At 52.4% G+C, this 10,382-nt stretch overlaps 1 protein-coding gene across 1 annotated transcript in view; it reads left to right on the top strand.

Moving 5' to 3' along the window:
- The first annotated feature begins 7,849 nt into the window (after window positions 1–7,849).
- The window catches only part of PYY (peptide YY), a 69,839-nt gene continuing 67,306 nt past the window's right edge, over window positions 7,850–10,382 (top strand). The window contains exon 1 of the mRNA XM_086920473.1: window positions 7,850–7,985. The gene's annotated coding sequence lies outside the window, so the exon portion shown is untranslated. The remainder of the gene's footprint in view (window positions 7,986–10,382) is intronic.

Raw genomic sequence — 10,382 nt, forward strand, 5'->3', positions numbered from 1 at the left:
AGCCACCCTCACAAAGACAGAGCCACCCACACATAGAGCCACCTACACAAAAAGCTATCCACACAGAGCCACACACACACAGAGCCACACACACACAAGGCCAAACACACACAGAGCCACACACACACAGAGCCACACACACACAGAGCCACACACACACAAGGCCACACACACACAGAGCCACACACACACAGAGCCACACACACACACAGAGCCACACACGCACAGAGCGCCACACACACACACACAGAGCGCAACACACACACACAGAGCGCCACACACACACACACACACAGAGCGCCACACACACACACACAGAGCGCCACACACACACACACACAGAGCGCCACACACACAGAGCGCAACACACACACACAGAGCGCAACACACACACACAGAGCGCCACACACACAGAGCACCACACACACACACACAGAGCACCGCACACACAGAGTGCAACACACACACACAGCGCAACACACACACACAGAGCGCAACACACACACACACACAGCGCCACACACACACAGAGCGCCACACACACACAGAGCGCCACACACGCACACAGAGCGCCACACACACACACAGAGTGCCACACACACACACAGAGCGCCACACACAGAGCGCCACACACACACACACACAGAGCCACACACACACACAGAGCCACACACACACACAGAGCCACACACACACACAAAGCCACACACACACACAGAGCCACACACACACACGGAGCCACACACACACACAGAGCCACACACAGACAGAGCCACACACAGACAGAGCCACTAATGATCCAAGCTTCTGCTAACTAAAGCCATAATGCCATCACTGATAGATATATGTAATGACCATATGGCTAGGCCCTCCTCGTTAAGCCTCGAGTCTCACCCATCAAGTATGAAATCAAGGCAGTGTTCCTGAGTTAAAGAATAGCCCATCTCCCCCTTGGAAATACATACACATAGTAGCCACTCAGGCAAGAGACATTATACCCGACACAATTCATCAAAGAGTAGAAAATCCAGGCATCAAGCAAAACAAAGCAACATGTTCCCTAAGTAGGCTTACCGGTATAAGACTGTCAGCAGGTCTGCAAGAGCCAAGACATCATGGCAGGAAGGATGGGGGACGAATAGCTTCACCGGGCCAGTTTAAATACTCCCGGCTGATGACAGCCAGGGGGCAGGGGAGCAAGCACAGCCAGGGGGCAGGAGAGCAAGCACGGGCAGGGGAGCAAGCACAGCCAGGGGGCAGGGGAGCAAGCACAGCCAGGGGGCAGGGGAGCAAGCACAGCCAGGGGGCAGGGGAGCAAGCACAGCCAGGGGGCAGTGGAGCAAGCACAGCCAGGGGGCAGGAGAGCAAGCACAGCCAGGGGGCAGGAGAGCAAGCACAGCCAGGGGGCAGGAGAGCAAGCACAGCCAGGGGGCAGGGGGGGCAAGCACAGCCAGGGGGCAGGGGAGCAAGCACAGCCAGGGGGCAGGAGAGCAAGCACAGCCAGGGGGCAGGAGAGCAAGCACAGCCAGGGTGGTGCAAGCTGTAGTGGCCTCCTGAGGAGAACCATAGCAATCATTTAACAAATTAAGCACTGCTCCCAGTTCCAGCTGCTTTTGGTCCAGTGCCAAGCCGAGTTAAGAGTATGGCTTGATGTTTTTTCAGGAGCTATGAAAGGTATTGTAGAACCAGGAAGAGTTCACGGCAGAGGACCTAGTCACATAAACTGCATGGTACCCTAAGCCTTCGTCCGTGACCAGGTTTGTCGGCTGTGGTGTGAACAGTGTGTTTTACATTCTCACAGTCACTCCTAAACTCGACCGTGGTTCTTCATTGTTGGAAACCGGATCGGGAGTCAATGGAAAGTTAAGGACAACATTAACTTTTCAAGGGAATAAAAGTAAAAATGTAGCTTCTTTGGGTGTAATTCCAACTTTTTCTCCCTACTGCGAGTTACTACTTTTGTAAAACTTGCATCAGGGTATATATTTACGAAAGGTGGAATTTATCAAACTGCCATCTTGTCAAACGTTCAAATTGACGGTGGAAATGAATATTATGCCCAGAATTTGCAACTTTCAAACCCAGCGTGACTGCTGGAATTTGCTTCACAATTTTCAATGCGGCCCAAATATTTGTCTAGTTGCGTGGCAAGCAGTGTCTCGCAGTGTGGAGGCACAGCTGTGTACTGCTAGCTATTTATTCTGGGATTTGGAAGAAAATAACAACCCCCGCCGAGACATAGAAACAGTGCTTGAACTATGACAAACAATGTGCTTTCTTTCACATCACTTATCAAAGTCCACAGAATCTGGTGTGATGTGCTCCCAAAAGCTGCAACACACATCTGTTGGACAACACACGAACTTGGCACACTGGTTGGTCGGTGAGCCTGCATTTCGCTTTTCGCTTTTCCTGCCTTCCATGAACTTTAACCTGAGCTTTGCCCAGTCCTGCCCAAAGCTCCTTGTCTTCCCATCAGTGGACCTCTCCCCCTCTATGAACATTTCAGAGTAAGTCACATAGCGCCGAGAAGAAACAGAGTAGCGAACATACAAAAGCTGGCCCCTTCTGGACATTCCAGAAATAAATAAACAAGCACTCCGTCTGTTGTGGGGGGAGGGGAGGGGAGGGCAGTATCTCTCCACACAGAAAATGACGGACATTCCTTCATGGAGAGTGAGAGCAGGCAGTGTCCGGAGGGGGGGGTCTCTGCTCCTCACCGACAGCGCGATGAGTCCACCTGGTCCACACACAAACCCCTCACGCGGGGCCCGGCACCCACCGGGGTCTCCTGACAGGGGCAGATACCGCCTCAGAGAGGCACATGCAGCTCCCGCCTCCAAGACAGCTAACAGACCCGGCCCTCCCCGGGGAGTGGCACCCGGTACGTGAAGGGCACCGGACTGCCCCTCCAGGAGAGCTCCCACACTGGACCCCCGGTGCCCCTGACTGAGGCAGGCCCCTGGGGCGGTGGGACGCCTGCGGCCCCCACCTTGAGGCAAACAACGCTTCAATGAGAGCAAGTGCAGCCGTCCCTCCCCCCCTCCCCCGCGAGGACACCATCACCCGTCAGACTAGGCAAGGGCCTGGGGCAGCTGCGTGGCACCAATCGCTGCCCAGCTGCCCGCCAGGGGGCGGGCAGTTGCGCTTCTCCGAGGACCATGGCACCAAGAGACCCTCGCCGGACGGACAGACTGACAACACTGACTGTCACCGGGAGCACACGCAGCTCCCTCCAAGAGAAGACCCCTCACAGACAGCAGGAGGATAAGGGAGGAGAGACAGTCCCTCGCTGAGAGGATAGTCTAAGGAGGGAGGGGGAAGAGTCAACTCCCGACCAGGGAAAGACAAAGAACCCTTCAGAGCGCAGGACCGGGCCCTCTCCAGGCAAGGGGCGCACAGTGAGTCCCTCACCCAGCAGAGTCCAAAGCGCCTCAGAGGCAGCATGGCACCAACGGCCCCTCAGCAGTCAGGGGTGTCCTTGACTGAGATACAGCACTCTCAAAGATGGGGAAGGGGGCAGCCCCCAGCAATAACCGGCAATGTTCGACCCTGAGAGCAAGAGTGGGCCCTCACTGAGCAGCAACAAAGTCATGCCAGCTCGCCGGGGGCACCATGCATCCCTCCTCACACACACACACACATGCATCCCTCCCCACACACATGCACACACAACCCTTCACCTCACTCCCTACAGCTTACGCTCCCCCGGTCAAGTGCCCCGGTCAACATCACTGACAGATGCCACCCCCGTACCCCCCAACAAACTCTTACCTCAGGGCCGGGGGCAGCGCCAGGGCCGGAGACACCATCAGGGGGAAAGAGAGACATTCGAGGGTGGGGAGTGAGAGGGACCGAAGCCCCTCAGGATAGAAGGAGAGTGGAACGAGAAGGGGTCTTAAGTAGAGATGACAGGGGTGGAAACGCTTGAAAGAAGAGGGGGCCCCGTTAGCAGTTAGTTTCCTCGAACATCAGCCGGGGAGGATGGGTGCGGAGGCTGATGGGCACCGCTCGTGTCTGATGAGGGGGCGCGCAGACGGGGGTGCACAGAGCCCCTCATGAGCTCGGTCACCGGAGGAAGAGCGGGGGTGGGGCAGAGTACAGATGGACGGCGCTCCTCAGGGTGAGTTGCAGAGTTTGGATGCACCACTCTTCCCGGTGTGGGGCTGACGGAGGTCTCCTGCGCAGCCCGGTCCGTCACGCGCCAGGTAAGCTGCAGGCGGGGAGTGGGGCTCTTTTTACACAGGAGAACCCCCGCTGGTGCTGATCTCTGGCCTGGTCCGCTCCTGAGACCGGAGCTGCGCAGCGCTGCCCGCGCGCTGGAGAACAGCTTCCTCCCGCCTGGGGGAAGCAGAAATGGAGCCCACGAGGCTCTTCTTTGTCGCAGCCGGCCCCACCCACCGTCAGGCACAGACACCGGCTCCTCTCTCCCTCTCTTCTTGCGCTGCAAGGCGGGGTGGCACGAGAATTGGCACAAGTGCGGCGTGGGCAGCCGCGATGAACGGAAAGCGCTCCCCAGCGCTTTGTGGCAATTAAAAGCGCTGCCAAGCGCTAGTGAAGCCACCAGGAAAGCAAACAAGACGAGAATTGGCACAAGTGCGGCGTGGGCAGCCGCGATGAACGGAAAGCGCTCCCCAGCGCTTATTCAATAAACTACATCTAAAACGGCACTTACTTCTGTGGATTTTATTCTTGCTACAGCTCCCAAGCGCTAGTGAAGCCACCAGGAAAGCAATGCAAAATGGCGGCTGCAACTCCGCAAATTTCGGATTCGGGGCGTGTTTTGGCCGTTCTGAGTGACGAATGACGTCACGAGCTAAAGAACAGCAAAACTTACGCCCCCGAATCCGAAAGAGACGGGGCTAAATCGGAGTGACGACTCTCTCCTCCAATGGCTGGCCTCCGTTTAGGAAGCCAGCCAATGGAGGAGAGACAGGGCAGGGAGGCGGGTTCCAAAGCCCAACTAAGAAACATTAATTCTCCGACCCCAGACTGCGCAAGCGCAGCCTTTAGGTCCTCGACCTAAAAACCGGCCACACGCTGACCTGTTCAACCACCCTGTCACGCGCTGCTTGCTTGTCCTATAGGCCAGTCCGACCCTGGGGGACAAGAAGTCTATGCAGGTGAGAGTGAAGGGAGTGATGAAGAGGAAGGAGTCGTGTAGATGAAGGGATAGACACGTGGCATGAAAAGAAAAGTGTATTAATTAGGGGAGGAACAGAGACTGCAGAGGAAAGAGATCCGAATGGTATAACAAGCACTGACAACAAGGCCAATAGATATGGCTTAATTTATGCGTATGTGTTCCTAGTTGTGTGGTATGTTTGTATGCATCAACAGAAAACTCGTACAGAGCCACTGGTTCTGGCATGCTGTGCCTGATGCACAGGATTCTGGTTCAAGAGTTTTAGGACATCTTTAATTCCACAGGCCGCCCTCTTCTAAAGGAATTATAGTTGCTTCTTGGCCACTCAAAGCACTGACAGGAACCATGTGGAAGAAGAGGCAGACACCCCTTCACCTCTGCCAAGGGCGTTCCAGCGGGGGCAAGGGTCGGGAGGTGGGCTGGCTTATAGGTACATTTGCAGGCCGGTGTTTCTGAAGGCCCGAAGGGCTCAGGGTGGCGCCAGGTACACGGGAATGACCCTACTCTTGGTGGGTTCAGTTTAAGGGGCCTGGTTTGGCTATAAATCTCAGGGCCTCCCATACGGCCAGTCCGCCTCATCTCGCTTGAAGTGACGAGTGAGAGGGTCTGCGAAGGCCACTGCCAGCCTTACTGGCCCTCAGTTAAAGATACGTTTCCAGACTCAGCAATAGGCCAGTCCGCCTCTGTTCTTAGTTTGTGTTATGAGTGGGTACTTCTGCCTTTGCTCCAACTAACTTTCATACACCACTCTTAAACATGAACTTCAAGCCCTCACTACAGTCCGGTCCCGTTTCTCCTCTCTGGGCGATATGGGAGTTTCTCTGGATCAGCCTTACCATCCTTCCGGAGTCTTCTACCCAAAGATGACTATACACAACTGCCTACAGACCAGTCCAACCATCTTATTTTCGAGTAATGAGTCAAGGACTCTTCCTCAGCCCTGCCAGCCTGTCGGAGATACCAGCACGAGGCACCTAGCGATAGGCCAGCCCACCTCAGCTTCTTTTGAGGGAGAAGTCATTGGGTCTAAGTCTATCCCACCGGCCTATTATGACCCCACTCACAGATACATTTCTAGACTATGATGCAGGCCAGTCCACCCCGGTTTTTATAGGTGAAAAGTGGGGAGCTGTCCTTGAGAACCGCTGGCCTTCCAGGTGCCCCATTGAAACACAAACCTCAAGCACTCCCTATAGGCCAGTCCACCTGATCGTATGTTAGGCTAATGCGTGACCAGCCCTGCCTCAACTGTACCGGCCTTGCAGAGCCCCCACTTAAATATACATTTCCACATCACACTATAGGCCAGTCCACCCCAGAGTATCTTTTAGCGACTAGTGACTTTGCCTCAGTCCCCAGTTAAATTTACTTCTCCATATAAAACTACAGGCCAGTCCACCCCAGAGTATCTTTTACAGCTGAATGACTTTTGCCTCAGTTCCCAGTTAAATATGCATCTCCAGGTAAAGCTAAAAGCCAGACCACCCCAAAGTATCTTTTCACGATTAGTGACATTGCCTCAGTACGCACTTAAATGTACATCTCCAGATAAAGCTAAGGCCAGACCACCCCAGAGTATCTTTTAGTGGTTTGCCTCAGTCCGCACTTAAATATGCATCTACTGATGAAGCTAATGGCCAGTCCACCTGAACGTATGTTAGGCTAATGCGTGACCAGCCCTGCCTCAACTGTACCGGCCTTGCAGAGCCCCCACTTAAATATACATTTCCACATCACACTATAGGCCAGTCCACCCCAGAGAATCTTTTAGCGACTTGTGACTTTGCCTCAGTTCCCAGTTAAATGTACTTCTCCCTATAAAACTACAGGCCAGTCCACCCCAGAGTAGCTTTTAGAGATGACTGACTTTTGCCTCAGTTCCCAGTTAAATATGCATCTCCAGGTAAAGCTAAAGGCCAGACCACCCCAAAGTATCTTTTACAGATGACTGACTTTGCCTCAGTTCCCAGTTAAATATACATCTCCAGATAAAGCTAAAGGCCAGACCACCCCAGAGTATCTTTTAGCGACTTGTGACTTTGCCTCAGTTCCCAGTTAAATGTACTTCTCCCTATAAAACTACAGGCCAGTCCACCCCAGAGTAGCTTTTAGAGATGACTGACTTTTGCCTCAGTTCCCAGTTAAATATGCATCTCCAGGTAAAGCTAAAGGCCAGTACACCCCATTGTATCTTTTAGTATTTTGCCTCAGACTCTACTTAAATATGCATCTTCCGATGAAGCTAAAGGCCAGTCCACCCCAGGGTATATTTTCACGATTAGTGACGTAGCCTCAGTCCGCATTTAAATATACATCTCCAGATGAAGCTAAAGGCCAGTCCACCCCATAGTATCTTTTAGTATTTTGCCTCAGACTCTACTTAAATATGATTCTTCGGATGAAGCTAAAGACCAGTCCACCCCAGGGTATCTTTTCACGATTAGTGACGTAGCCTCAGTCCGCATTTAAATATACATCTCCTGATGAAGCTAAAGGCCAGTCCACCCAGACTATCTTTTCACGATCAGTGACGTTGCCTCAGCCCTGCTGGCCTGTCGCAGGTCAGACCTATCTATAAATCTCCGTCTCTTCCATGGGCCAGTCCCCCTCTACGCATTCTTCGCGTGGTGAGTGAGTGGCTGACGAAAGAAGGTGGAAGGAGCAGTGACTGGGAAGGAGGGGCTCCTTCCGTCCCCCTCCTAATTGCCAGAAGCAGCGGGGATATAAACCCCCAGCGAGCAGGCAGGAGCCAGCAGCAGCTCCTAAGCAGAGGCAGGCAGAGAAGAAAGAAAGGCTGCAGAGGCAGACAGTGAGACGCACGCCCTGCCTCCTTACAGAGGTGAGTGCTCCCAGGGAAGAGGGCGTGCTGGGCCAGCAACTGCTCACTCAAGGCAGCCTCGTGCCTGGCGGGGATGGTAGCCCGTCAGAGGCTGGAAACCTTTGGGAAGACGGGGCCAGGGCTGACCGCGCGGGGCAGAAATGGGAGAAAGGCTAAAAAGTTGTAATTGGAAATATTTGAGTTTTTTCCCTTTTTCAGAGAACCTGCTGAGGGTGCGGTGCTGGGATAGTGCCTGGAAGGGCAGCAGGAGTTTAATGACTCAGTCGATGATGGTGGAAACGTATGTACGTTTCCACAATCATCGACTCATTCATTAAACAAGGCACTTCAAACACCATCGCTTCCATGCGCCATATTGTGCATTGAAACAACTTCAAGAGTCCTGGCAAGACCGTGCTTTGTTGACGTGTGGTTAGAGGCGGGCGTTCAATTAAGGTTTTACAACGTAGCACGACAATATTGCCTCTAGGCGTTACATTATGCAGCACAACATCGCCTCTGATTAGATGTTACTGGCTCGTAAAAATAATGGTGGGAGGAGGGGGTAGGTGGGAATGAAATGAATGCATGAAAGGTGTAGGGGACTGCCGCTTGAATTAACTGCCTAATGCGAAATCCGTTTTGTTGAGCTGTGGTATTCTAGTGCCTTACAAGCTGCACCAGTGAAGCAAGTATTGAGTGAATGAATGAATGAACAGTCACCCGCCTTATATAGAACATTTATATGGACGGAATTGTCCCATGGCGCTACACTGTACCAAATGGCAGATGGGACAGCGCATGCCTGAGGACGTGTATTGGAGATGTTGAAAAAATGAATGAATGACTGAAAAAATTAAGGACTTCTACAGCACAACACCTAAAACTGTGAAAACTCTGGCGATAAATTGTTCGAAAAATGATAGGAGTCTAGAAACATGTCTACCGTGGTGTATTGACTTAACAAAACTCATTAAGTAAAACACATCAACACAATGATTTGCAAGAGGAATGGTGTGGTGGTATGTAGCGCCGCTGAGTGGGTCGAATCCTTATTGGCTCCGAAGTGCTGAATCAATGAACAAATGAAGGGATTCGAAGACTTGCACGGCACAAGACCCCCGACTGAATCCCGTCCAAGTGCCACTCTGCCCAGGGCTATAACTTTAGCATGCAGAGAGCTGTGACGTGCTAATGTTGTTTGAGGGGCTGAGGCAGACACGGGTGGAGAACGGCCATGCAGAAAGAGAAAGAATGTATAGCAAGAAATCACCTCTAGGCGCTACATCGTTCTGTTTCGCAAGGGCAAGGCGTGGTAGGTGGTGTCCTCCTGGCAGGGCGCGTGAATACATTAATGGGAGCACCACTGGGCGCTACATTATACGGTGGGACAAGCGCAAGGACCGAGTACAAAATCTATGCCCTCGCCCTTTTGACGGGATGAGAGAAGGACGCATCGAATGAATGATTGGATGTGGACATCTGTACAGCGCGATACTGAACAGCCTCCAGGTGCTGGACGGGAAGTATGGCCACTGAAGAGTTTTGATTGGTCAGAATATTGCCCATTGGCATGTGGACAGTATCGCATGCTGGACAAGTGAACTACTGAATGAAGAGGCTCGACTAGCACATCAGCGCCACATGCCGAGACGTCTCTGGGCGCTACATTGTATTTTAGGAGCACGTGGGTGTCACGGGATCGTGCCGTGTTAGCTCGGGGGTGGAGGCAGGCTTTCCGACGTAAGGTGCGGATTAATTAGCACATTTGTATGTCACAGTGCCACGAATGAAGTGGAACTGTATTCGTGGTCTAGTGCTTGCATGCTGCAAATTCCATGCGAGGGCTATTTGTTTATTTCCTTATCTCATGATGGAGCAAACTTAGATAAAGCAGTATATCCAGAGAGTCATTTCTAGGCGCTAACACGGATGCACCATAGGAGTCGACATCACTCAGCTACAGCTCGGAAGGGAGCTAATCCAACCTGAAGCAGAGCGCGCTCTTCATATGACACAGGTGTGAATCGAGTCTATGCGCTAGGAACGGTCACCAGTAATGCCAGTTTCAAGCATTTTGTATCTGTATATTATATATATTGCACATACCGCACATTCAGTAGATAGCGCCAGGTGAGGACGTACAGCATAAAAGGCACAGAAAAACAAGTAGTAAATAATACTAACACGTAGCGCTGACTGTGATTAGAAACGCCTATGTTCGCCCTTTCATTGTGAATTAAAAGGCGACAAAACTGCGACTGTAGCCCGAGGTCTTCAATTTCATCTTGCTTCGTGCTTTGCTGGGTCTGCTTCTAAAGGCCCCAACCCCACGAATCTCTTAATTTCAGTGTTTCCCACTGTTTTTTTGTGAAAAGTGCACCCTTTCCTGTTCTCCTCCCCTTGGAGGGTGCAGTC

This window comes from Lissotriton vulgaris, chromosome 5 (assembly GCF_964263255.1).
Source record: "Lissotriton vulgaris chromosome 5, aLisVul1.2, whole genome shotgun sequence".
Classification (NCBI taxonomy): domain Eukaryota; kingdom Metazoa; phylum Chordata; class Amphibia; order Caudata; family Salamandridae; genus Lissotriton; species Lissotriton vulgaris.